The sequence below is a fragment of the Oryctolagus cuniculus genome, chromosome 3 (genome assembly GCF_964237555.1).
Source record: "Oryctolagus cuniculus chromosome 3, mOryCun1.1, whole genome shotgun sequence".
In the NCBI taxonomy this organism is placed as follows: Eukaryota; Metazoa; Chordata; class Mammalia; order Lagomorpha; family Leporidae; genus Oryctolagus; species Oryctolagus cuniculus.
This window is the reverse complement of record NC_091434.1, coordinates 61,036,583-61,062,487: the sequence shown is the minus strand read 5'-3', so window position 1 is coordinate 61,062,487 and position 25,905 is coordinate 61,036,583. Positions and strand designations below refer to the sequence as shown.

Below are 25,905 nucleotides of genomic sequence, written 5' to 3'. Positions count from 1 at the left end.
TCCTTCTCTTCTCTCAGTCACCAAATCCTACTGACGCTACCTCCTCAGTTCACAGACAAAATAAATCTGTACCTGTTTTTCTTCTGATCTCTCTGACACTATATACACTCACAGGCGGTTAGGGGAAATTTTCATTTAGAGAAGATCCCATAATGAGACCACCTTAGTTTCATTTTAGAAGGCAGCCAAGTGTCTTTTACCTATCTTTTTTTTTTTTTTTTTTCAAGAGAGAAACAGCTCCAGAGCAACAGGACTGAACTTCCCTCAGCAACCCCCACGTCTCATTCCTTAAGCAAATGTATCACATTTTCATGATAACAAAGATGAAACAAAACTTCACATTTCAAACCTATACCCAAGTCCTCACCACTCTACTAAATGCTTGGTAGTAAAATAAAGAAATAGCTCTAGGGCTTCCAGTCACCCACTCAACACTTTCCTTCTTCATTTGCTCAAGCTGCATTTGTGCAGAAGAGTCTCTCTTTCAGAGGTTATAACAACTGAAAAAGTCTGTTATAGGAAAAGACCAAAAAACGATACGGTTAGGGCCACAGTTCATATTTTCATTAAATGGCTCAGAAAAGTACTTACAGAAAAAATGAGGAAGAGTGATGCTAATAGAAAGAGAAGTACAACCATGCTCTTTTCACTAAAGATGGGCCAGTGTACAGGAGGATGATATATATTAAACAGCACACAAGGTAAACAGAACTGGCAGGTCAAAGTTCCTATTCTCAGGTACGGAAGAAAAGTGTTAAGTGCTGTAGCTATGAAAGGTTTCCAAAAAGTTCACAGAAAATAAGCATATTACGGGAAAAAAAACAACTATGCATGGATTTCACAAAATATTTTGCAGCAAAACATTATTGGTCTCATCCATTTGTTCATCTCCAAACGCCTGTAATGGTTTGGAGGCTGGAGCCAGGAGTTCAGTCAAGGTCTCCTACATAGATGGAAGGAACCCAACTAACTTCTGTCATTACTGTTGTCTCCTAGTGTCCACATTAGAAAGCAGCTGAAATCAGGAGCCAGAGCCAGGCACTGAACCCAGGCAGTCCAGATTCGAAACTTGGGCATCCTAACCAATGTCTTAACCATCAGGCCAAGTGCTCACCTCTAAATTTATCTTGTAATTACATTTTCCATGAAGCTGTTGAATGCTGTATCATAAACACCGTACTACAGGAAAAGATGAAGTACAACTAAGTGGATCTGCGATGTACAGAAAGAAGTTGGTACTGAAACTCAGTGTTAAAGGACCAGTAGAAATTACCATATGGGAAGGTGGAAAAGGTCATTTTGGAAATGAGCTCAGCATGTGTAAATATTCAAAGACAAGACAACAGAGAATTCTAGCTTGTATGAGAAGTGCACAGCATGCACAAGGAAAACTGAAAAGTAATGAAAGGGAACATGAGAGACCCATAAAGCTAAAGCATGAAAGACCTTTCATGAATATATTGGATCCCTAGGGGTCTGGGTCACTGCTTTACATTCAGAACCTAGGACAGCATTACCACTTAACAAATCACAACTCTAAAATCAAAAGGGGAAGAGTGTGGACTCTGGATAATTATCCCTAGCTTTTCCTACACAGACTTCTCCATCGCACTACTTGACAACTTCCTTATGAAGAAATGCCTTGTTCCACCTATAATTCCTATTTCTTTTGGGACCACCAAGCTGTTTGTTGCCAACTGCAGCAAGACAGCACTGTCACGTGCCTTTGCATATTTGTTTTTGCTCCATGTTAACCCAGAAAGCAGTTTGTATAAACTTCCCTATTATTGAGTTCCTTCCCAGAAATTACAAGAGAAAAACTGACCCTAAAGGTACAGTTCAATTTATAAAAACATGCCTAATTATGGAGTGTGCTATATGTCTTCACCATACAATCATACCACTGTTGTCTGTCCCCCTCCCCCAAAATCTGTTCCTTTTCAGGTCACTGAATATATGGGCTGGATACATTCTTAACAGACAGCACAGCTCCAAGAGGGGCCTTTCTGATCATTCTGAGAGCCATTTAGTCAACCACATTCTGGTGTAAAGAATCTTTGGAGGTGGTGGCCTCTACAGCAAATTTATCAAGTAGCGAACAAACTGCACTCCATTCCAGCACGGCCACTCCTGTCACCATGGTTGCAATAAAGCTGTCCTGACAGACTCATTCAGGCAAGGACCACAGATGTTTTCAGTGGAAGTGCTGTCTAGTATGACCCATTTATGAGTTAGGCTCAAAGGTAGGTTAAACATGAGCTGCCCACAGTCCCACTCTCTCTTTAGCCAGCTATTCTTCAATTACAGGAGCTCTTGATGTGTCCCCAGGCCTAAGCAGCCCATAGTCCCTTTCTGGTGTCTGCTCACTGGGAAGTCTTGCTAGCCTGGCTACAGTAGCAAAGGTCTGCTTTAATGTACTGCTTCTTCTCCTGAAGTTCTCTTTTTAAAGAAAATGCTTTGAGAGTGTACTTTGTTGAAAGCCTCGAAATGTCTCTTTTCAATGTTCACTTGAGAAATGCTTGCAGTAGGAAACCAGCAGGCCTTATTGTCCCATTACCCTCCAATGGCAGAACTGTCAGACTTTAACAGAAAGGGAAATTCAACAAGGAAGCCCTCCAAAACATAGGTGGAATCATATATATATATATTACCAATAGCCCCTTTTTTCTTACTTAGAATAGCTCTAGGATAGTCATGACTAAGTTAGGGATAAACCAGGTAGAGCAAAATTCAGTCTACATACAAGATGGCAATAAATAGCAACTACCGTTCAAGTTAAGGCATAGTATAGGCACATAAAGGGTACTACAGACACATAAAGTGCCACTGTCTCCTTTGTTGAAGTGATGTCAAATACAAACCACTGTAGGTCATTTGGCAATGCAAAATTATGAGATAATCTCTAACAATTCAGCAAATGAGAAAACTAACAAAGAAAGGTGTTTTATAAAAGTAGTTAAGTAGTCTAGGAAGCATCAGAATTGCAAAAGTGAGTAAGCCAAACTACCCAAAGCAGGGAAGGATGTGGTGAAATAATAATGATGGGAAACTGGTTGGCCACGAATCAAATAATTTGGAACAAAGAGGGCAGGCAACCTGATTTGGGGAACCACAGCATATCTCTAAGGCATTAGCTTTTTTATGGTCTGGTAAAAAACATACAGATGGGTCCCATGCCCCAGTTTTTGATTCAACAATTATTACATGACTAACAAGTTCCAAGGAGATACCGGTGCTGCCGACTTGGAAAACCACATTTTAGGAACCACTAAGCCAGGGTAATAGAAAAAGCTTTTTGGCCTCTAAAGTACCAGTAAAAGAATCTCAGAACTCCAATGAGTTAGGAAAGATTCCACAAAAGTGACACGAGCACTTAAAAGTGGCAACATTCAGAAGCAAAGAACAAGCACTAAGGAACAGAGAAAACTCATTAACTCTATCATATATTAACAATGTTAAAACACCGGAGGCCAGCCCGGGAGCACACTGCCGGACATGCAATGCCTTCAGACTCAACCAGTGAGCCAGGCAGTTATTATTACAACTATTATTACCTTTAGACAAGGACTCTGAGACTAAAGATGTTAGTACACTTGCCCCAAGTGATAAATCTAATAATCACTGAAGCAAGACTGCAATCTCTGGCTTGCCAGTCCATCACCCAGCACCCACACAAGTCATTTCCTCCTCCTATAGACAACTGCCTGCAGCAACGCTTCCAAAACCGCACTTTTAACGCTAATCCTAAGTCTGCCCTTCCACAGGATAACTGATGTTAACTCCTGTGTTCCTAAATAAATCTAAATGCAGATAGGGAAGAGGGAGGCTAACTGATCTTTTTTAAGACCAACTTTGTTCGTTTATCTGCTATTTCTAGTCTGTTGATATCGCATAACACAAAGGAAACTCATCACATTTAAATCACCCAACTCCTACACCCAGAATAGCCTTTTCCCAAATTTCTCATTCTCACTCCCCTCAAAGCACGGAGGATTAAGTAAATACAGGTAAAGACGCTATTTCAGTTAGTCCAAGCAAAATTAACTATCATATCACCATTACATTGAAGTGTATTGTAGGACTCCAGAGCTCAGCAGAGAGTGACGAACCGGAGGACCAAGTTAAGGAGTTGTCAATCTTATTGGAAGTGGTTCAACTAACGGCAGGACGAAAGATGATAGATGAAGACAATGGAAAAGGAGGGGTTCCCAGGACTAAACATCTGTAAGTATCAGTAAATGGCAGGGCAAATACATGAAAAAGAAACCACTAGTGAAATTTTACAAAGAGAGTCACAGGGATAGTACTCCGCCGAGAGGCTTTAAAGTCAGTTAGCTATCTCTTAAATGAACTATAGTTCATTAATCCTATTCCCGAGTCCCTGGGACCCGGGCACTAGGTAGGGGCCTGGGCAAGCCCCCTAACTCGAGAGGTTCGAAGTGACCCGCGCCCAAAACACTGCACACGGCGGGAGGAAGAACCAGCTCGGATGCAGTCACCCAGCAACTGAGACACGGCCAAGGTACGGCGCAGGAACCTCATGAGCCTGAGGTCCGTCCGCGCAGGCGGAGAGCCAGCTCACGGCTGCCCACTCTCCACCTGACGGGGCGACTCGGCCCAACCCGCTCGCTTAGCCCAACCTCGCGGGCCCGCGCGTGGCGGGAGGACGGCAACGCGCTCCCGGGGCCGCCCACAGCCGGACCCGGCGGCATACTCCCCCCGCCCACAGACCTCCTCACTATCCCTCCCGGTCCAACAACCCGCGACCCCCCACTGCAGTTGCCTCCCCGGGACGACTCGACCGAGTTCGATAATTACCTAGAGCTCCACCGCGGCGCCATTACACCGGATGCACGTCACTTCCCCTTCCCGGGCACCGGCAAGAGGAGGAAGGCGGAGCGTGAAGTACGTAAAAACCGGACGCTCATTTGGGTTTGACGCGCTTTGCCTATTAGGTTATCTTAAACACCACATCACAACGCCAGATTGAAAGCAGTGCATCTAATCATACTGTCTCCTTACCAACACGGCAACGAAAAGCAAGTAGACCCGAACTACAAAGACCAGCATCCTCCCTCTCGTCAGACGGAAATGACTAACCGCAATTGTAGTTTTAGCGCGAGAAAGCCCCAGTGGACGATGGGAATTGTAGTTCTTGGATATAAGCATCTGCGACTGCCTCCAGGCTGCTCACAGAATACCTGAGAGTAATTAGGGTTTGATAAGATTAATTATAATCCAAAACTGTTTCTCTGCGGTTGGCAGAAAAGTAGTCCTCTGTGGTCACGTTTCCGTGAAAATATTAAAAAACAGAAATCCTCTCAGACATTTTGGTTTGACCAAGAGCATATTAAGCAAAATGTTACTAAATGATTAAGTGCCTACTAAGTTCCAAGAGAATATTAGCCCATTAATAGACTGAGAGAAGCTAATTCTGTGAAGACGATGATGTCTCTCTTTGGGCTAAGATACCAGGTGACAAGACACTGTCGAGATAAAGAGATTCCGCAGCTGAGTTAGAAACTGTCTTATACAGAGTTCAGAGGTAGGGCTTCAATCAAACAATTTCCTTGAACTTTCGTTTTTGCAATCACAAAACCCAGAAGTCCAAGTAATTGTTAACTGTTTGGGGAGTTCTCTTGCTTTTTTAAACCAGGACTGGTTTCTGCAAATACTTCATTACAATTTTAGGTTATTTGTGCTTCTAACTCTTTCCTAGTTGCAGAGATTAAAGGCATTAAAAAACAAAATGGAGCTGGGCTACTTATGCTTAAACGATGGATTTATTCATGAATCATTGACTTCGAGTAAGTTACTTCACATTCTGTGTCCATTTCCTGATTTGTAAGGAGTAAAAGCAGTACCCACCTATATTCTGTTTTATCAATGATGCAATGCTTGATATACAACTGCAATTGGGCTAATACTTGGTTGAAGTTGCTATAGTCTATAATAATTATCCTAATTCAGTTGATTTCTTTAGATCAGACCGTCAAAATTAATTGGAGCTATGTTGGCATTATCATAAAACCTTGACATTTTTCTGGATATCATTTAAAAAATTTTTTTTTCTATTCTGGGTATCATTAAACTCTACTATTCACATATGACACTGATTTTGATTGCTCTCTTGGCCAAGAGAGAAAGTTCAAAGACTTTTGCTTAGCCTTATCCACTGTTACAGTTTGGATGATAGTTTGTGTGTTCCCCAAAGGTCTGTAGGTTGAGGACTTGATCCTCAAAGTCTTATGTTAACCATTAACAGGTCAATGTTAATGGTTGAAGGATTAAGGGTTGAGGCTTAATCCAATTATGGTGTCTGGAAGGTGGGCTCACTAGGAAGTATTTAGATCATTGGGAGCTTGCCATCAGAAGGTGGTTCTTGTGAGAGAGCTGATTATATAAGCCTCCTTCTACTCAACTGTTCTCTGCTTCCCGTTTCACCATATGTGTGTCCCACACCAGCCTCCAGCCTCATCAAATGCATAAACCAATGGGACTGCCTGATCTTGGACTGTGAGCTGCCAGCACTGTAAGCCAAAATCAGTTTTCTTCCTTCCAAGTAGCCCTTCTCAGGTATGTTAATTGTAGTAACAAGAAGCTGACTAATATACCCACTATGGTAGCTTTTACTTTACAGGTCACAGGAAATATATGGAAATGTACCACCTTTGAAGTATGTCAATCCCAATTTTACACTTGGGACTGCGTAACTGGCTACTAGTTTTGCCTGTGAGCCCAGTGAAGCCATTGTGAAAAAGATGGCTGGCCCTGACTCCAAAACTACAATTCACCTCCTTCCAGCAGGAGAGCCATAATGGTGCTTCCTATCTTTAGGTGTCATTGTTCGCTGCTGCTGTGCGTTTACCAGTTCCCCTTTCCTTGTGTGCCATAATTCAGATAATTGGAAGTGACTCTCTTTGGGGAAGGATCAGAGGAATCATGACTGTGTATACCTGACTTGATATTGCAGGATGTTTCTTTCCAAAACCCAATTAAGTCCCAATTAATGGCTTGAAAACTGGACAGGTAAGAGATTCAGAGTTTTTTGTTGAGTTGACTACCTTTAGCTCATCCATTCTTTTTTTTAATATTTTTATTTATTTTTTTGAAAATCAGAATTACACAGAGAGAGGAGAGGCAGAGACAGAGCGAGAGAGAGGTCTTCCATCTGATGGTTCATTCCCCAATTGGCTGCAATGGCTGGAGCTGCGTCGATCCAAAGCCAAGAGCCAGGAGCTTCTTCCAGGTCTCCCACGTGGGTGCAGGGGCCCAAGGACTCGGACCATCTTCTACTGCTTTCCCAGGCCATAGCAGAGAGCTGGATCAGAAGTGGAACAGCCAGGTATTGAACTGGCACCCATATGGGATGCCGGCGCTTCAGGCCAGACCGTTAACCCACTGCGCCACAGCGCCGGCCCCTCATCCATTCTTCATTCTAATTATGTGTAATTAAGGAACCACTTCATTGGATGCACAGATATTTCTGTCTTAAGAGACACCCTATTCTATTCACCATCTTCATATGTCCTCTTGGTTGCTGCTCTGTGAAGTCCAGCCACTAGGATGACTGTGAACCCCAAGCTTTGGGGATGAAGTGTTGCCTCATATTCTCTTGCTGCAGGGCCCCTGCATTCTCATTGTTGCTAAGGATTCAGTTCTGTGACAGCCTCTCCCAAAGTCAGCCCTGACTTGTGAAGAGCCAAGACTGGACATGTTGGTGATGGTAGTGCTGTGCTCACCAACACTTTCCTGATGGTCTTGGAAAGTGATGTGTCCTCTGGAATCTCTCTGGAAAATAATTTTCTGGTAGCTTTTCTGGTCTTCTGCCCATTCCCACATATCCACTTTCCTGGGCTTATTCCCTGTAACTGTGGTCATCTATAAAAACTTAAGCGTTTCAGTTTTGCTCAGCATGAGCTATCACTTTCTCCAGATGTGTCGTGTCACCCTCAGAGCAAACATACTGTGCCTTTGGATCCTTTCCGAGAGCATAAGGCTATATGCCAAGAGACTGCTCAAAGTCACTAAACTCTCCCTCATCTAGAATTATTTTCTACTTATGAAAATAGTTAGTAATTAGTCAACTATGTTGTGCCAGGCATAATTGTGCTCCTTATACCACCTGAGGTGGGATCTTTGCCCTTCAGGGCTCCATCTCCAAAATCTCACGTTACCTGATGCTTTTCTGTATCATTCCTGCTACCAATATGTTGGTTGAGTCTCTTCAGAAGCAGACAGAGATAGAGAAGAATATAGGTGGTTTACTGGAGATTAACACCTATGAAAGCAAAAGGCAGGGAACATGATTGAGTAGGAAAGTCAACCCTTGACCACCAGGTGAATCTGACAAAATATCCAAAAACTCAACAGAGAGGTCCAGAGCAAGGCTCGCCTATTAAAAGAGTCTTTTTTTTTTTCTTTTGACAAGGCAGAGTTAGACAGTGAAAGAGAGAGACAGAGAGTAGAAAGGTCTTCCTTCCGTTGGTTCACCCCCCAAATGGCCGCTATGGTCGACACGCACTACGCCAATCCGAAGCCAGGAGCCAGGTGCTTCCTCCTGGTCTTCCGTGCGGGTGCAGGGCCCAAGCACTTGGGCCATCCTCCACTGCCTTTCCGGGCCACAGCAGAGAGCTGGACTGGAAGAGGAGCAACCACGACAGAACCAGCACCCCAACAGGGACTAGAACCCTGAGTGCCGGCGCCGCAGGCGGAGGATTAGCCTACTGAGCCACGGCACCGGCCTAGAAGAGTCTTGCATTAGAAGAAAGTTAAACCATAGTCTTGTTTGGTTGTGGCCGGGGCCACCTCAAAAAAAGCAGGACCTGGGCTCTGCGGCTGACCTGAAAGAAAGCTGGCATCCTATATCCGAATATCTTAAGGGTCCAGTTCTGTGTCTACCACAATGGGTACCAGTAATAGAGAGATGCTAGAAATAATTAGTATTACTCAGTATGTACCACATAATTAGCTCAACAATACTGTAAGAATTGCATAGGAAGAATTGTTGAATCAGAGTGATGTTCTGCCTTTCTTAGGTTAAGTTAATTTCAGAGATCACAGAACTTAATGAAAGAGGCTAGAGATTTACCACAACTTCATTGTCCATAATAATAGATTGTTACTTCATGGGAAGCATTGGTCAATCTCTTATGACATAGCTAAAAAAAAATTTTACTCTCCTTTGTTCTGATGTTATTGATACTTCTGTAAATGGATCACAGCTACTCAGATTCATTTTTCAAATAGGTTTCTGCTTTTCTCTAAGATGATCTGAAAATCCTAGTTTAGGCAACAGATTAATCTTTGTGTCTCCAAAATAAGACACTCATAGCCCCTGGAAAACTGTTCCAAGGACTCTGAAGTAAGAATAGGCTCTTGGGAACATCTTTCAAGATGAAGTTGCTTAGAAGATTTTCAAGCTGTAACAGTGGCCCAATCCAGGATTTCCAGAACTCTTTTCTGCTCAGAAGCAGACGTCCAAGAGAACTTGGAAAGATTCCTGGAAAAAGGAATTAAAAGAGAAGTCAGTTTTGGTGCAGAAATCTTTGAAATCCATGCATAAATTTTTTTCATTTGCCATAAACTTTTTTAAGATCTCTGTTAGGCAAATCCATCTTCCTGATCTAGGTCTAATGGAATAAGAATTAATTAAAAGGGACTTTAAGAAACTAATAAGGGAATTTTAAAGCAGTTATTTAAATATTTTGATATTATTTTAATGTTCTTTTAAAAAATTATTTGCAGATACATGAGATATCCCTTTCTTTTTTTTTTTTTTTTTCTGCACCTGTTCCAAATCCTCAGTTTAGTAGACTCTGCTTTTGGGATCTGATTCTCACTGAGAGCTAAAAATTGAGAAGCAACTATTTTTACCAAGTCTCCTTACTTTTATAGCACAATAAGTTTTGCATAAGAGCAATAAGAATATTTTCTTCCAGATATAATTGATCCAATCAGTTGTGTGGTAAGGTCATATATGAAGTGTCACATTCGAGAAAAATTCTCATTTAAGCATGTGTCAGCAAAGGCTTTTGTGTGTGGAGGTCAGCTCCTGGGTGGTATTAGCTGCTGACATTAGTTGTGAAGTCTAACCAGCTTAGAGTAATGACCAGTGCCTTGGAGATCAGAGAACCTGGGAACACTGCACTGATCTACAGATCTTCAATAATCCCATTTCCTAAAAAACACAGATGGTACATTGGGGAGGAGGTGAGGGGATGGCTGGAACAGACATGCTAGAAAGTTTATCTAAATACCTGAGCAGGGGGCCGGCGCTGTGGCTCAGCAGGTTAACGCCCTAGCCTGAAGCACTGCATCCCATATGGGCACCAATTCAAGACCTGGCTGCTCCACTTCCGATCCAGCTCTCTACTACAGCCTGGGAAAGCAGTAGAAGATGGCCCAAGTCCTTGGGCCACTGCACCTTTGTGGGAAAACTGGAAGAAGCTCCTGGCTCCAGGCTTCAGATAAGCCCAGCTCTGTCCGTTGCAACCATTTGGGGAGTGAACCAGTGGATGGAAGAACTCTCTCTCTCTCTCTTTAACTCTGACTTTCAAATAAATAAATAAATCTTTAAAAAAAAAAAAAAAAAAAAAAAAAAACCTGAGCAGTACTAAGTATTTTTGTTTGGGAGAGGGAAGTGCTACTACACAAGGCGTTTAGAAATGTGTAAGGTAATGTATGCTAAACTGATCTTCTGTATATAAAGAGAATCGAAAATGAATCTTGATGTGAATGGAAGGGGAGAGGGAGTGGGAAAGGGGAGGGTTGCGGGTGGGAGGGACGTTATGGGGGGGAAGCCATTGTAATCCATAAGCTGTAGTTAGGAAATTTATATTCATTAAATAAAAGTTAAAAAAAAAAAAAAAGAAATGTGTAAGGGTAGCTCAGGCTGTTCCAATGCCCGGAGGCTGCTACTGGCATTTTGCAGAGGAAGAAGTTAGAGGGGTGGGGGATGGCAAGTGTCTTCCGAGCTCTAGGAAGAACTGTCCCATCTTGTGTGCCCTCTGAATTGCCAAGAGAAATTTGGAAAGGTGGTACATAAATTCATGCATTTTGCTTTAGCTAAATTGCTTAGGATCTCCCTGCTCCACACAGCCCATAGTACATGGGCTCTTGAGGGAGAAAAGATAAGTTTAAAGTAAATACAGAATTACCTGTTTCCAATATCCAATTTGTAAAGTGACAGGCCCTATTTTAGCTATGCTTAAAATCACAGTGAATCCAAATGCAAAGTAATGATAGCCAACATTTTTAAAGTTAGGAGTATATATTTCTAGAAGGAACAAAAGATATTCTTTAACTCATTTCTGTCGCTCCCCCTCTTCGTGGAGGAACGACACAGGACCCTGCGCTGTTCTTTTGTCTGCTCGGCCCTCCCCGGGTTTGCTGCTGGTTCCTCCCAGGTTGGCTACTGTCCCTTCCACCTCCGTGGAAGGGCAGTTCCCCCTGGCCACATTCCCCACTTCCGCAGGGGAGCGGCACACTGCCGGCCGGCTCTCTCAGGGGCTGCACAGGTGTTCCCCTTAGATGTTCCCCTTAGATGTTCCTGGTGCATGCCGTCTCTCTCCTCCTTTATAGTCCTCCTCTGCCAATCCCAACTCGGCTGCCCACACGCCGAGTACGCTGCTCTCCTCCAATCAGGAGCAAGTCCTACAGTTTATTGGCTGAACTGGAGGCAGCTGTGTAGAAGCTGTTTTCTTCTCTCCCAGCGCCATATTGTGGGAGAGCAGATGCATAGAATAAGTCTTAATTCCAGTAACTTAGTCTAGTCCGGGTTGCTCCCCACAGATCCCCCTTTCTTTTTATTTTTTGGCGTTGATATGCGCCTGTCTTTGGTGTCCCGCGGCACACACTCTGCTCTACTTGCTAGAGTTGCCACAGGTTCTTACAAGTCCTATCAATCAGGCAAACCGAATCCGGGTCCTCTCTTTGCCATGTTGTGAGGAGGTTTTTAGGTGCTGATGGGTGCCTGTCTTCGGTGACCTGCGGCTCATACTCTGGTCGAGCCGCCTGCTGGTGCTTACCGCCTTAATCAGGCAGACCGAATCCAAGCTCTCTCATTGCCATGTTGTGGGGTGACTTATTGGTGTTGATAACGTGCCTGTCTTCGGTGACCTGCGGCGCATAAGCTGCTAGCCGCCCGCAGGTGCTCATCGCCTCACTAATCAGGCAGACCGAATCCAAGCCTTCTCATTGCAGTATTGTGGGGAGACTATTGATGTTAATAACGTGCCTGTCTTCGGTGACCTGCGGCGCATAAGCTGCTAGCCGCCCGCAGGTGCTCATCGCCTCACTAATCAGGCAGACCGAATCCAAGCCTTCTCATTGCAGTATTGTGGGGAGGCCTTTCTATTTCTCTATTTCTCTATCTCCGGGCATTCCTATTTCTCCCATTTTACTTCTGTCTGCCAACATTCCTATTTCTCTCATTTTACTTCTAAACTTCTGTTTCTCTTATCCCTGCGGCCTCCCGGCGCCCGCCCCGAGGCTGCTTCTTGGCGGCTTCCCGGCTGAACCGCTTCAGCCCGCGCCTCTCTCATCTGCGCGGCTTCCCGGCTCTGCACGGCTCGGCTTCGCGCGCACACTCTGCGGTCTCCACGCCCCTTCGCGTCCGCACCACGGCCTCGCGCCAGCCCCGCGTTCCCTATCTATTCACGCCCCGTGCTCTCTCTGCACGCGGCGGCTTCCGCGAGTCACACAGCGTAGCTTGCGTTTCCGCCACTAGCATTCAATCCAAGTTCCTCGGGCTAACCTGGCGAATTCAACCCAGCTCACGTCTCCGCCCCACGATTTGGCTTCCCGTCCTTTGCTCCCCAGGCTAATCAGACGGATCCCAACCGGGCTTACGTTTCCGCTTCTGGTTTTAACTTTTCGCCCCCTATTCCCGGGCTAACTTGAGAATCCCAAAGTGGCTTTCGTCTCCGCCTTGGCCTGCCCCCCGCGGCTTCAATTTCCCTAACATTTTTCTCTACCCGGTATGTTTCCCCAAGCTTTCCTCCAACAATACTCCTCCCTCATTTCTCCTGGCCTCTCCCCACAGTCCGCATCCGAGTCTGTTTGTTCTAGCTTTCACTTTCGCTTTCAACCTTAGAGATTTCTCCCAGCTTCCCCCCGTAGTCCGTATCCGAGTCTATGCCTAGGCTTTCAATAGCTTCTTCCGGCACCTTTTTCGTCCGGCTTTTCCCTAGGCTGTTTGCTAGTCTCTCTCCGATATTTTCCACTTCTTCCCGTTTCTTCCCTCCTAAGTTTCCTATCCGTCCTAGGTTTCCTATCCGAGTCACGGCACCATTATGTCTCTCCCCCTCTTCGTGGAGGAATGACACAGGACCCTGCGCTGTTCTTTTGTCTGCTCGGCCCTCCCCAGGTTTGCTGCTGGTTCCTCCCAGGTTGGCTACTGTCCCTTCCACCTCCGTGGAAGGGCAGTTCCCCCTGGCCACATTCCCCACTTCCGCAGGGGAGCGGCACACTGCCGGCCGGCTCTCTCAGGGGCTGCACAGGTGTTCCCCTTAGATGTTCCCCTTAGATGTTCCTGGTGCATGCCGTCTCTCTCCTCCTTTATAGTCCTCCTCTGCCAATCCCAACTCGGCTGCCCACACGCCGAGTACGCTGCTCTCCTCCAATCAGGAGCAAGTCCTACAGTTTATTGGCTGAACTGGAGGCAGCTGTGTAGAAGCTGTTTTCTTCTCTCCCAGCGCCATATTGTGGGAGAGCAGATGCATAGAATAAGTCTTAATTCCAGTAACTTAGTCTAGTCCGGGTTGCTCCCCACAATTTCTTTAAGATTTTTTTTTTTTTTGCTGGTGCCTATATCTTAGATGATCATGGTAGTGACATTGAAAAGCTGTTTTGACTCACTGTTGTGTGACTCAATTCAAATCATACATTGAGTGTTTTAATGAGTCTCTACTGCTTATGTAATCTACAAGTAATAACTTAAAAGTACTCTTGGTGCTATTTCTGACAGTTTCTAGAAAAACACTTTAATTGGTGTAGCCAACAACTTTTTACTGCCACAGGGAATGTTTTCATATAAGGAAGTGGATGAGGAAAAAAAAAAAAAAAACACTGAAAACAGTTCTCTCACACCACTCCCCAAACTCACCCCAACCTGTGTTTTTCTTTCTGGTGCTGTTTCCAAAAAGCTGTTCCTTTCAGACAAATGTTACTGTTTCCAGCAAGTAACTGGTGCCTTCCTCTGTGAGTGCAAGCAAAGGCAGGAGCAAACAGTTTACAGGATAAAGAAAGGAGAGAGGAAGAAGAAAATGGAGTGAAGGGTAGAGAAAATCATCAGATACAAAAAAGCAGTGAAAAAAGAGAAGGAAGTGGAAATCAATGGAATGGTATTAAGAATTGCTATTTCCGAAGTGTAATTCCACAATGATGAATTTGTGGTGCGAGCAAGAAGACAGCAGGAATCTTTCTTTAGTCCACAAGATAGAGTTTATCATAGTGTTTGCTGTGTGCTAGAAGCTGACGGCTACCTGGACTCTCAGGAAGCAGCAGGGAGCAGACTACGTCTAGCCTCTGTGGGAGAAGCTCCGAGAACTGATCTGGAGTCATAGAGAGCAGTAGAGTACAGTGGTTAAAACACGATGTCCATGGCCATATTACTCCAGTCACGTTTACCAGCCGCGTTAGTTACCGCTACATAACACACGGAAGCAGCATTTATTTTCCCACAGTTTCTGTGCATCAGGAATCCAGGTACAGCTTAGCTGGCCTCTCCAGCCCCTGGTCTCTCACAAGATCACAAATGGAAGTGTCATGTGAGGATTCGATCACCTCAAGACTTTACTAGAAGATGATTGCTTCTGCTATGGTCTGAATTCTGTCTCCTCAAAATCCATGTGTTGAAATCCTAACCTCCAAAGAGATGGCATCGCAAAGTGGAGCCTTTGGGGAGGTGATTAGGTCTTGAGGGCAGAACTCTCTAGAATGGAGTGAATGCACTTATGAAACAGGCCCCGGGGCAGATTGTTTGCCCCTGCACCAAGAGAGGACACAGCTAGGAGGCGCCATCTATGAGGAATGGGCCACCCCAGACCCCAAAGCAACCTCTGGGATTGTGAGAAATAAATATATGTTGTTGATAAGCCACTCAATAGATGGTATTTTTGTTTTGGCAGACCAGAGAGACAAAGCAGCTTCCAAGCTCACTCTTGTGCTCATTGGCAGGCCTCAAGTCCCCCTTGGCTGTTCAGCAGAGACCTCAGCTTTTGGTCATTAGCATGGAAATAACTGGCTTCCATTAGAGTGAACAAGCAAGAAAGGATGCAAGAGTTCACAGCCTCATCTTAAAAGCGACAGCCAATCATTTTTGCCAAGTTCCATTCATGAGGGTCAGCCAATGCTTGAGAGAGTGGTAGGCTGAGAACCGGAATGAGTCAAGAGCATGGCTGTCGGGGGATCATCTCATGATGTTGGGTAACCCAACCTACCAGACTTCTATTGCCTGAACTCTACCAGGAGGATAAAAAATAGCACTGGGAGGTGGGCATTTGGTACAGCCATTAAGACACTGCTTAGGACACTCACATTCCTTATCACGGTACCTATGTTTGAGTCCTAGCTCCACTTCTGTTTCTAGCTTCTTGCTAATACACTCCCTGGGAGCAGTAGGTGGTGGCTCAAGCTGTTAGTTTCCTGCAACACATGTGGGAAACCCAAACTGAGTTCCCAGTTTCTGGATTTGACTTGGCCTAGCTCTGGCTGTTTTCAGCATTTAGGAAGTGAACCAGTGGGTGGAAGATCCCTCCGTGTGTGTGTGTGTGTATGTGTTTGTTTCTTTCATAGAAATAAAAATAAATACTTCTAAAAATAATATTTATGACATTAATATAATAAATGTTAGAGTTGTTGAAGGATGAATTAAGATACTGTAGGTAACATACTGAGCAAAATAGTTTTGAAATATTTACCATTTTTTCCTTCTAGGGATGGCTTTTTTCCCCCCATACAAGCAACTGGTTTCCTCTGCTCATTTTTCATGAGAAAGCTGTGGCAGAATCAGCTGAGGGCCTGCAGCTCCCATCTTCCTGGTTTTGCTTCCCAAAGTCTAGACCCTTGTGAAAACAGAAAGTTTGGGGTGGAGATCAATACTTGGAGAAAAGCATAGGGAAAGAAGAAGTCCCTTGAAGGGGCTGTTGAATGAATGCTGAACTTTCTCCTGCTAAATCAGGAACAATACATTTAAAAAGCCTCTGTTTTTTAACTGTTGAATAAGCGACTTGGTGAAAATAAGCAGTACTGTGAAGGACAGTGGCCAGACTCTCACAGAGAGAAGCTCTCTGGAATCTCATTCACTCCTGCAGCATGTGTTCAGTAATCCTTGGATTAAGTCAAAATGAAAAATGCCCTGGAAAAGCAATAATGTGGGTTTTGCTGCTTGGTTAGGTTTAGTTTGAGTTAAAATTTAATATCATTTGGTAGTATGTTTAAAGTCATGTATCAGTAGTCAGCAAATTAGTCAATATTATATTAAAATACTGCAAATATTCTCTCATATAATCAAATCTGTGCTGGGAAAATGCTGACCTAAAAATCGATGGAAAATTGGAAAATTTCAGGTTACAAACAAATAAAGTGTATTTCTCATTTTGTTTTTGATATGCAAGTAGGAATTATCCCAAGTACAGGTCAGAGTGAGTGGCACCAGGAAGAATATGAGGTTTAGAAAATTGGTCTGAACTTTCAAGTTTTGTGACTAGTTGAGAGCTTTCATGATTTGAGTGACCTTGGTTGAAATATGTTTGTTTGTTTAAATCAGGTTTCCCTACTGACTTCTGGAAATTCATATGAAGTGGGTGCAGTAGCGCCACTCCCCACCCTGTATCCATGGGGAATACATTCTAAGACCTCCCAACAGGAAGAGGGGTAAGACCATGTGCCTGAAATCACAGATGATACTGCCTCCCCCGCCGATGCACCGTTTGTTCCCACACATACATATCTGTGAAAAACTTTCAGCTTGTCACTTAAAGGAAGCAATGTATGGCTTTTCTTTGGCATATCCAAATTGCTAGCCTCGTAACTTTTGTGCTTGGCTGTCATCTAGTGAAATAAGTTATAATTAAAACCCAGCATTGTGGTACTGTGACAGTCTGACACTGCAGCAGTGGCTAAGTGATCAGAAGGAGGGTCATCTACAGGGCATGGATGTGCTGGGCAGAGATGGTTCATGTCCTGGGTGCAATGGTGGGAAATAGTGCTCGATTTTATCCTTGTCCTCAAGATGGCAGCCAATTTGAAATGTATGAATTGTTTATTTCTGGGATTTCCCACTCCACAATTTTGTGGTGTGGTTGACAGAAGGTGAAAGAGCAGATAAAGGAAGACTACCATACTTGTCCCAGAAACCTGTCCCAAGAGATAGGCTGTGACAGTGGTTAAGGACCCTGACCCTGAAACACAACTGTCAGAATTTATAACTTGGCTCTGCCACTTACATAGTGATATTAATCAAACCATTTCACATCTTTGTAGCTGAATTTTCCTACCCATTAAGCAGGAATAGTAAGGCTACTATCAGAACCAAATGAGATAATATAGAAAAATGTTTGGAACATGTTCTTTTTTTATATAAAGATTTATTTATTTACTTGAAAGTCAGAGTTACACAGAGAGAAGAAGGAGAGTCAGAGAAAGATGGGGGGGGGGGTCTTCCATCCGATGGTTCACTCCCCAGTTGGCTGCAATGGCTGAAGCAGTGCCAGTCCAAAGCCAGGAGCCAGGAGCTTCTTCCGGGTCTCCCATGCTGGTGCAGGGGCCATCTTCCACTGCTATCCCAGGCTATAGCAGAGAGCTATCCATATGGGATGCCGGCACTACAGGCAGCAGCTTTACCCGCTTCGCCACAGTGCCTGCCCTGAAACATGTTATTTCAAAAATATTACTCAATAAACATGAAATATCATGTTTCATTTATTTATTTAGGAGGCAGAGTTACAGAAAGAGAGAAGGAGAAACAGAGAGAGAGAGAGAAAGAGAGAGAGAGAGAGAGTTCTTCCATCTGCTGGTCTACTCCCTAAATGGTGGCAACAGCCAGAGTTGGGCTCGTCCGAAACCAGGAGCCATGAGCTTCTTCCAGGTCTCCCATGCAGGTGCAGGGGCCCAAGCACTTGGGCCATTTTTCTGCTTTCACAGGCAGTTAGCAAGAAGCTGGATCAGAAGTGGAGCAGCTGGGACTCAAACCGGCACCCATATGTGATGCCGGCACCACAGGCAGAGGCTTAACTTACTATAGCACAGCACTGGCCCCCATATCATTATTTTTTAAACAATACTAATTTGAAAGCTAGAGTTACAGAGCCAGAAAGAGAGAGAGACAGACAGACATAGATAGATCTTCCATCCTGTGGTTCACTCCGCAAATGCCCACAACAGCCAGAGCTGTGCCAAGCTGAAATCAGGAGCCAGAAACTCCATCCAAATCTTCCACCTGGGTGGCAGAGACTGAAGCACTTGAGCCGTCATCTGCTGCCTCCCCAGGTGCATTAGCAGGAAGCCAGATTGGAAGCGGAGTAGTCATGATCCAAACCAGGCCCTCCCATATGAGATGCAGGTGCCCTAAATGACCTCTGGACCTTCTGCCTTACAATACCCACTCCATTAGCATATTGTTTTGAGCTGGTTTCTGCTCACTTTTTTTTTTTTCCCACAAACATATACTGCTCCAGGCTTTTCTGCTCATCAACTACAGCCATTTTATAAACACTTGTTGCTATTTTCTTCCCACTTTAGTTATGCCCTAAAGATTGGTCTGATTCCTAACCCTTATTTTCCCAAAGCACAGCTGTGGTATTTAAAAAACTTTACTGAAGTGTATATGAGACAATATATGAGTGTACTTCAAACAGTTCAAGGAAGATGAAATTAAAAATGAGTTTATTTTGGTGCATAAGGAAGAGGCAGCCTTTCTTCTATAACTTTCATTGAGAGTGAGGAGCATCTGAGCCTGTTAAATCCCGGTATCCCAGAACACAAGAACAGTATCCCTGAAGAGAAAGGTAAGGAATAGATTCTGAAGCTGAGAATAAAGGACTGCTTCTATTGATTGGTGTTGCAATATTTAACACATAGAAGAATAGGAAATGGGGCCCACGCTGTGGTGCAGTGGGTTAAAGGCCTGGCCTGAGGTGCCGGCATCCCATATGGGCATCCTGGCTGCTCCCCTTTCGATTCAGCTCTCTGCTATAACCTGGGAAAGCAGTGGAAGATGGCCCAACTCCTTGGGCCCCTGGGAGACCCGGAAGAAGCTCCTGGCTCCTGACTTTGGATCGGCTCAGCCCCGGCCGTTAAGGCCATCTGGGGAGTGAACCAGTGAATGGAAGATCTTTCTCTCTGTCTCTACCTCTCTCTGTAACTCTTTCAAATAAATAAATATTAAAAAAAAAAGAATAGGAAATTAACTCGCTTATTTTAATTTTGGATATGCAATGAAAAATTTTCAAACAACTGTGTCCTTTACAGTATTTAGAATATGCTTATATTAAACATTACTTACTGTTTATATGAAATTGTAACTTAAATGGGCCTCAGGAACTGGAAAGTCTACTTCAAAACTACATTAACATATAATAATGTAAAGATACATAGGGCGGATGCTTGCTATGTGGCCAGAAGCTGAAAGTTGTTAGGGGAACAATCACAACAATTTCCAAACCTCAGTGCTTGTATGCCTGCACCATGGTAATAGTGACTGATGAGGAAAGCCTGTGACTTGGGTATGATACCTCTTGAAGCAAATGATCAAAGAGGGAAAATGTAGGAAGGCATGTTTCACACTTTTTGAAGCGATTGAGGTTGCAGTGACCTGGTTTCTGTAATAACTATGTTTTTCATGCTTTCCAACAACTGTGTTTAAACTGCATGATTCTGCAGTTGGCACCCTAGTTTTAGATGGAGGTAGACACCTGATGCAAACTGAAACAAACAGTCACACTTTGTCTCCTGGTATCTTGCGTTTGGGCTGGAGAGAAAACTAGCTGATCACAGAAGAACATGGAAACTTGGGAAATTGTGGAATGGTCAGCTTTTACAGGTTACATAAACAAAATTAAAAGCTAATCTCTAGCAGAAGGAAAAATAGATACACAAGAAAGAGACAAAATACCGTGTGAAGTATAAGAAAGAGACAGGGAGTTTTAGTTAGTGATGAATTTCAAATTTTAATTCTGCATATCTTTACATGTTTCTTTATAGTATGGTCCCTCTTTGCATTTAGGTAGGGCATAGGTGAAACCATTGTAACAGAGAGATCTGAAACATACAGTGGCTTAAATCAGAGAGCTTCCTTTTCCTTTATACCTCAGTGTCACTGACCCAGGCTGGCAGAGTGACTGTAACATCAAGAAGTCCTCATGCAGGGGTCTGAGTTCTGGCTCATTCACTTCCTCCCAGAGCCCATGACCATTCCCGCTTCCCCAGGTCTGATCATTTACAAGGACAACTCACGGTGACTCAGGGGCAGTAGCTGCCCCCTTTTTCTGGTGTTCTGGCTCCCTACCATTGTTGTCAGTCCTTCTCTGACAGCCTCCCATGTTCCTCCCTTGTAGTCAACTCTCTGGCCCACCCATGGCAAGTATCTGTTCACATGGGCTGCCCACACTCAGGCATGAATGTATGTTTACTCTCTCACTTTACACTAAATCCTGCACCCATTGTGCACCTTACTTACGCCTCGGCTTTGAGTTCTTATCTCTGCGGCGGCGAGAACTCGTAATATAAATTAAGATACGTAAGCCCACGACAACAGAACTCAGGAAAATGCAGTACAATTACCAGTTTATCACAAAGGCTGCAACTCTGGAACACGTGGAAGCGGTATGGGGATGGGGTGGAGATCTTCCACACCTTCTCTGAGCGCACCACCCTTCTTGCACTTCAACGTGTTTCACCGACCCAGAAGCTCTACAAATCTCCTTTAGGAATTTTCTTAGAAATTTCATTATAAAGGCACAATTGATTATGTCACTGACTATTTGGGATTAACTAAATCTCCAGCTCTCTTCCCTCTCTGAAGATGCTTGTCATCCCAGATATTCCAAGGGTTTCAGGAGCTCTGTGCCAGCAGCTGGGAACAAAGACCAAATATCTTTCTGTGGTAGTACAATAAAAAAGAGAAAAATTCTATAAATACAGAATCCAAAAACCAGTTTGCCTACAAAATACAATACCAAAGCTGTTTCTTCTTTGTAGAACAAAATATGAAATGACAGTGAATTTGGGTTGTAAGATTTTCCAAGAAAAATGTCAGTTTGTATCATTTCAAGTTGTATTATTAAATAATGATTAAAAAGTCACTTATAGACATTCATAATTGAGGAAATGTATCACTCATGTATTTATCTTAAAATGATTTTGAGACAATCTTAGGTTACGTGAAAAAGAAATCAAAATTAAAATAATCTGAAAGGAGTCATGGGATTTCCCTATTTAGTTTGCATTTTAAATTCAAAGATGATTTCATAGTTTCAGATAGATTCTGTACACCAGGGGGAAGTTTCCAACTGGTTCTTTACTCTCCTAGTAGCAAGAAAAGTGTCTTTTTTTTTTTTTTTTGCCAGAGTTATACAGTGAGAGAGAGAGACAGAGAGAGAGTTATAGACAGTGAGAGAGAATCAGAGAGAAAGGTCTTCCTTCCGATGGTTCACTCCTCTAATGGCTGCTACGGCTGGCACTGCGCTGATCCGAAGCCAGGAGCCAGGTACTTCCTCCTGGTCTCCCATGCCGGTGCAGGGACCCCAAGCACTTGGGCCATCCTCCACTGCCCTCCCGGGCCACAGTAGAGATCTGGACTGAAATAGGAACAACAGGGACAGAATCCTGTGCCCCAACCAGGACTAGAACCTGGGGTGCTGGCACCGCAGGCAGAGGATTAGCCTAGTGAGCCATGGTGCCGGCCGAAAAGTGTCATTTTTCACTCCTCCACTTCAGTTTTTACTTTCAGAAGGAATCTTTTGTAATCATTGCTGTATTAGCTTGGATTCCTCCAAATTAGAACCATGAGACAAGTCTGACTACATATAATTTATGTGATCCCAGCGCCATGAGGCAGTGGAGAAATGAGACAGAGAAGGGAGGAAACTCAATAAAGAATGTGTTAATGATCAAGCTATGACCGTGGGCAATTACAGCTGGGGATCCTTTAACCAACCATGTATGGTTTTGACCAGCAAAGATGCAATGCAAGCACATCTTTAATTTTAAATTTTTTAGTAATTAAAAAAAACTGGGGCCAAACTTCTGTGGCATGGTGGGTTAAGCTGCCTACTGTGATGCTGCCATTCCTATTCAGAGCACCGGTGCTCTGCTTCCAATCCAATTCCCTGCTAAAGCACCTGGGAAAGCAGCCAAGCCCTTGGGCCCCTGCACTAACGTGGAAGACCTGCATGGAGTTCTAGGCTCCTGGCTTTGGCCTTACCCAGACCCAGCCATTGAAGTTTTGCAGAGTGAACCTGGGGATGGAAGATCTTTCCCTCTCTCCCTCTTTCTATCACTCTGCCTTTCAAATAAATAAATAAATAAATATTTAAAAGAAGTTGATTTTGATACATTTTATTTAATAGTAAGTCCAAATAGAATTTCAACATGTAATCAGTAAAAATATTCATGAGATAGTTTACTATTTTATTATACAGCCTTTGAAGTTCAGTGCGTGCTTTATACTTACAAGGCATATTCATTTAGACTAGCTACATTTCAAATGCTCAGTGGCTACATTTTCTGAGACAATTATAATATAGAGACTATAACTGGGAGTTGCCACCTAACAATACAATGTGGTCCTTCACTGAGTGAGGGCTCGTCCTGCAGGAGTTACCCTCTCAGAACTTCTGGCTGGCCCAAGCCGCTCATGCAGATGAAGAAGGACCACAGTCAAGGAGATGCACGTACTTGTGCTAGCACGTCATCGGGGAACTTGCCCACCAAGGATCCATTGACCTCTGGGGAGGCTGAGGGATAGGGCCAGGTGACAGCAGCATGAGCTACAACCACTTAGAAAGGGTGGCCCCATTCCTTTCCAGTCCTAGCTAAACAGGACCAAATTACTTATTTAGAACACTACATCAGGAAAACCACTAAACAAACTGTTCTATCTCCGTCTGCAACAAGAGTGTGGGATGATAAACTATTGAGCTTGCTTCTCTCATCCTGGGCATTTCCCTCATCCCAAACTTGCAGAGACCACCCTTGCCTCAGGGAAGATTTGGGATCATCTGAAACTAGAAGCCACTCTAAGACTTTGCTGCCTTTTGTTTTCTGCTGCTGGTGTGGAACTTAAAGATATCCACCCAGACAAAATTAGGGCTGGGAAGGGAGGGGATGGCTTCATACAGGCCTAAGAGAAATCCTTTCTCACAGACATTTTCCAAGCCCAAGGAGATTTATTTCTTCTTGTTCAATATACCCGTGTTTTGCACATCTAGCAAGTATGAGCAGAGTTCGGTCACAAAGTTGAACTTCTTTTTAAGATTTATTTTATTTATTTGAAAGGGAGATGGAGAGGGAGGGAGGAGGAGGAGGGAGAGGGAGAGGGAGAGGGGGAGGGAGAAGGGCTTTCATCTGCTAGTTTGCTACGCAAATGGTTGCAATGACTAGGACTGGGCCAGGCAGCTGCCAAGATCCAGGAATTTTATTCAGGTCTCCCATGCAGGTGGCAGGGACCCAAGCACTTGGATCATCTGCTGCTGTTTTCCCAGGTGCATTAGAAAGGAGTTGGATGGGAAGTGGAGCAGCTGGGACTCAGGACAGTGCTCTGCACCACAATGCTGATCCCTTCAACATTCTTTAAAACTGCAAAAATTCAGACAAAATACTTTCGATAGAACACTTGCCCAGCAATGGCACCACTACTAAAAACATTTTTTTAGAGTATGACTGACTTTTTTTTAAAAAAGACTTATTTTATTTATTTGAAAGACAGAGTTAACAGAGAGAGGTAGAGACAGAGAGAGAGGTCTTCCATCTGCTGGTTCACTCCCCAGATGGCCACAACACCCAGAGCTGCACTGATCTGAAGTCAGGAGCCACGAGCTTCTTCCGGGTCTCCCATGTGGGTACAGGGGCCCAAGCACATGGGCCATCTTCTACTGCTTTCCCAGGCCACAGCAAAGAGCTGGCTTGGAAGAGGAGCAGCTGGGACTCGTACCGGAGTCCATATGGGATTCCGGTGCTTCAGGCCAGGGCTTTAACCTGCTGCGCCACAGTGCCAGCCCTATCACTAAAGAACTGATGCCAATTCTTTCCTTGGGTCTGTAAAACCAATGAATTTTGTATCCAAGTATCTTAAATGATTTTCCTTTTCACCTTTGAAAATGTCCCCTTGCCTCAACCTCCTTGAATACACATGTAGTTTGCTGTGGCACTTGTAGTATCTTTTCAGCGCTGTTCTATCCTCAAATAAATATAATTATCTGGAGAATAAATCTTATTTTTGATGAGTTTATTTATTTATTTGAGAGAGCGAGCGAGCTTCCATCCACTGATTCACTCTCCAGATACTCCTAGCAGTTGGGTCCGGGCCAGCTGAAACCAGAAGCCCAGAACTCTGTTTCCCACATGGGTGGCAGCTGCTCAAGTACTTGAGTCATCACCTTTTACCAGAATGCATGAGCAAGGAGTTGGATTGGAAGTGGAGTAGCTGATTTGGCATAAATTGGCAGGAACTTGGCTTAGTATTTCTGAGCTAGAAGCCACAAGCTTCCATGTGTAAGTCTGTCCTCCTACTTGTTGATCAAAATGCCCTCTTTCCTGGGATGCGTCTGCTTCATCCAGGACTTAAGAAGACTTCATGAACTGTGGACATTGAGCATCCCCTGCTGTGTACCAGGGTGTGCGTTACCAGGAAGCTGGAATCCGGAGCTGAGCAGGACTCAAACCCATGCCTTCTGCTGTGGGATGAAGGTGTCCAAGCAGCATGTTAACCACTAAGCCAAACACTTTCCCCGAGTGGATATTTGAGTAGAAATTTGTCCTTATTATTGATACTTTTAAATGAATACCTAAATTATATTTTGTTTTAGTTTTAAATAAATATACGTTCATGCTTATCGAAAATTATGACTAGTGCAACAAAGTTTTTCTAATGCTAACCAGTATTTTCTCCATTCCCACAAAACATACAAGCAAATTATTTGAGAGGAAGCTCTAAAAAATGACACCTATTTATAGTGAAGTATTTTAGAATATGATTTCTCAGAAGATAGTCTCTTACAAAACCACAATACAGTTAACAAAATCATGAAATCACAATTGACAAACCACTAACACCTAATATACAGATCTTTTGTAGATTTGGACAATTTTCTCAGTTACATGCTTTGCTGTTAAGAGGACATCCTGAATCCCAGGGTGCTCTCAGTTGTTGTGTATTTCCTAAGTCTCTTTTCATTCAAAACAGTTTCAGGGGGCCAGTGCTGTGGCATAGTGGGCAAAGCCACCACCTGCGGTGCTGGGATTCCATATGGGCACCTGTTTGTGTCCCGGCTGCTCCACTTCTGATCTAGTTCCCTGCTAATGCACCTGGGAAAGTCACAGAAGCTGACTCAAGTGCCTGGGCCCTGGTACTTCGTGGGGAAACCCAGAAGAAGCTCCTGGCTCCTGTCTTTGGCCTGGCTTAGCCTTGGATGTTGCGGCCATTTGGGGAGTGACCAGCAGATGGTCATGGAACATATCTCTCTTTCTCTGTTACTCTGCCTTTCAAATACATACATACATACATACATACATAAATCTTTTTTAAAAAGAAAAGAAGCAGCTTCATAATTTTTTTCTTTTTCTTTCTTTAACAATAGTGCCATTTTTTTGAAAAGTACTGACCAGAACCAGTTATTATGAAAAATGTCCTTTAATTTTTAAAAATGTTTTGCCATGATTAGATTTAGATTATTTATGCATTTT

The 25,905-nt window shown here is 43.8% G+C and overlaps 1 protein-coding gene and 1 long non-coding RNA gene across 3 annotated transcripts in view; one reads left to right on the top strand and one right to left on the bottom strand.

Moving 5' to 3' along the window:
• The window catches only part of CWC22 (CWC22 spliceosome associated protein homolog), a 74,642-nt gene extending 69,562 nt beyond the window's left edge, over window positions 1–5,080 (bottom strand). Inside the window, exon 1 of one of the 2 annotated variants that reach the window (XM_051848386.2) lies at window positions 4,819–5,080. The gene's annotated coding sequence lies outside the window, so the exon portion shown is untranslated. The remainder of the gene's footprint in view (window positions 1–4,818) is intronic. The other variant, XM_070070512.1, reaches the window with a different exon arrangement.
• The window catches only part of LOC103348789 (uncharacterized), a 41,459-nt gene continuing 15,760 nt past the window's right edge, over window positions 207–25,905 (top strand). The window contains exons 1-3 of the long non-coding RNA XR_011387215.1: window positions 207–4,905; window positions 5,720–5,807; window positions 6,466–6,576. This is a non-coding gene — a long non-coding RNA (uncharacterized lncRNA). The remainder of the gene's footprint in view (window positions 4,906–5,719; window positions 5,808–6,465; window positions 6,577–25,905) is intronic.